Raw genomic sequence first — 2,500 nt, 5'->3', positions numbered from 1 at the left:
CAATAGAGAACGTTTTCCGTGGTCCATTGCCTCATCTAAACTCGAGGGAGAGTTGGGAGAATTCGAGACAGTTGCGAAACCCGAGACGCAGTCGAGGGTTTGTATAACTGTCGAGAATTCTCCCAACTTCCCCGATTGTTTAGATGAGGCTATGCAAACACGGGAGAAAGTCCCCTACTGCTTTTAGAAAATATTTCTCAAAGATAATTCTACAAATGAAGGAAAATGCTGTTTTCCTTACTTCTTGATCGAAACAGATTTTCTTGACACAAGCTCATGTTTCCTACCAACCAATCAAAACGCGCGTCTGACAATAAGTAACCAATCAAAATTCGTGTGATGTCACATCCGTGTTCCATACTCTCATCTAAACACAGCTATTGACCAATGACAGTGCGCATCAGAGGGATATAAACTCAAAGCTGAGTGTTTATTTTTAATTTGCTTAGAGCTTCTTTTTTCGCTGTATTGCAATTTTTGGCATATCTTTAGAAGCTCTGATACGGTTGCATGAGGACCTCTGACTAGAACAGAAACGAAAGGAGAGCGAAAGAGAACGACAACGAACAAACAGAATACCAGTAATAGCTTATGCTTAGTGGAAGAAGTTACTCCGCAAATTTTTTCCTTGGGCACTAAAACAATTTGTTATGTTTACGGATGCGTTACTTGAAGTAAATGCGTATTTTTAAAAAAGTAATTTAATCGGTTCCTCCTTTGTTCAGGAATGAAACTGGAATTTTTATTGTCAACTGGAATTAAATAACAATAATCTGTACTCTTTTGGACATAAAAAAAAGTTGATTTGTCTCTTTGTTTTGCTCTAAAATGCGAGCGAACAAGTTCTTTTTTAACCCGTTTGCCCAACTGGTTTTCGATGTGCCTCGACAGTGACAAGAAAATTTTGCCTTTATGTTATAAACACGTAATCGCAATGAGTAATCGCTAATCGCAATGAGATCTTGTTTGAAGTTCGTCCTTTCTTGGTTGTATTGCCGTATTTTGCCCGTTATTTTTTCCGGTCAACCCTGGCGTATTTCAATGAAAAACCTCAGTATGTGAAGGATCTCGTTTTCAGAGATAAAGTGTAATAAAGTACATCAGTAAAACACTGACATTGAACTGACAAAGCTTTTTTTTTTTAATTTTAGCGTAATTCCTATTCGCTGGCTATTGACAGTTGACTCTGAAATGGCTTTTTACCTTTTCCATTCGCTCGCTGAGGGTGTGCTTGTTTTCTTCTAAAACTCATGCGGTTCAAGAAAAAAATCATTGCCAAACTGCTGAATTCCAAAGTAAATTTCACTCGAAATACCGATATCGCACTCATCGCTTCGTGATTAATATGATATCGGTTTTTAGCGTAAAATTTACCGTGGAATTCACTAGTTAGTCAATGACTTTTTCTATAGAAGAAAGCAAAGAAACTGATTTTATTAAGCAGCAGCCAGAAACATCAAAACGAGAACAATTCGAAACCTTTTATTTTCACTAACCCTACAGGCAGTAAGAATAAATAACCAGGTAGCTCTGCCTTTAGGCTTGGCTAAATCTATATATTACTTCGTAATTGCAGTGGGTTTAATTTCTGTCTTCTGTACTACTAGACGTCCTCTTTGTATCCTAGGGCTCACTTTTGACAACAATATTTAGTTCTTCTGTGCCCGGCTGAACGTCGGCTTTAACTGTTTTGTGGTAATTTCGTGTGAACGAGCGTTGTCGATCGCTTTGTCAATAATATGTAGATTTAGCCAAGCCTAAAAGCGGAGCCCCCTGCATACTTATTCTTACTGCCTGTAGGGTTAGTGAAAATGTCCGCGTTTTCGTGTTTCCGGTTACTACTTAATTTTTTTTTTCTTCGCTTTCTTCTGTAGAAAATTCATTGCCTAACTAGTGAATTCCACGGTATATTTCGATACCCCATGAATCACGAAGCGATGAGTGCGATATTGGTTTTTCAAGCGAAAGTTATTTTTGAATTCACCAGTTTGGCAATGAATTTTTCTCGAATCGCATGAGTTTTAAAACAAAACAAGCACTTCCTCAACGAGCGAATGGAAAAGAAAAAAAAAAAGCCATTTCAGATTCAACTGTCAATTACCCTGGGTACCAAAGACTTTTCATGCGCGGTTTCCTGTTTCGAGTCTTCAAAGTGACCCGCGCGAAAGCCTCTGGACCAGAGCGCGATCCCTTCGATAGCGCCGAGCCAATTACAACCCCTCTTATTCCCAAACCACCAGAATCTGGATGTTTTGCTGAAGGGGTAGTTTCTAAAGAAACTGTGGTGCTGCGTCGGTGGGGAAGTTGTATACAAAAATTTGGTTTTATCAACGGAGTTGATAATGTAAATTGGCCACCGTACAGAGATTCTAAAAGCTGACGTTTCGAGCGTTAGCCCTTCGTCAGAGCGAATCAAGGGATTATGGGTTACGTGTAGTTTTTATAGTAGAGTAGGAGCTACGCTATTGGTGGTAACATGGCAACGTGAAAAATAGGAATA

The sequence above is a fragment of the Montipora capricornis genome, chromosome 4 (genome assembly GCF_036669925.1).
Source record: "Montipora capricornis isolate CH-2021 chromosome 4, ASM3666992v2, whole genome shotgun sequence".
Classification (NCBI taxonomy): Eukaryota; Metazoa; Cnidaria; class Anthozoa; order Scleractinia; family Acroporidae; genus Montipora; species Montipora capricornis.
Note: the sequence above shows the minus strand (reverse complement) of the source record.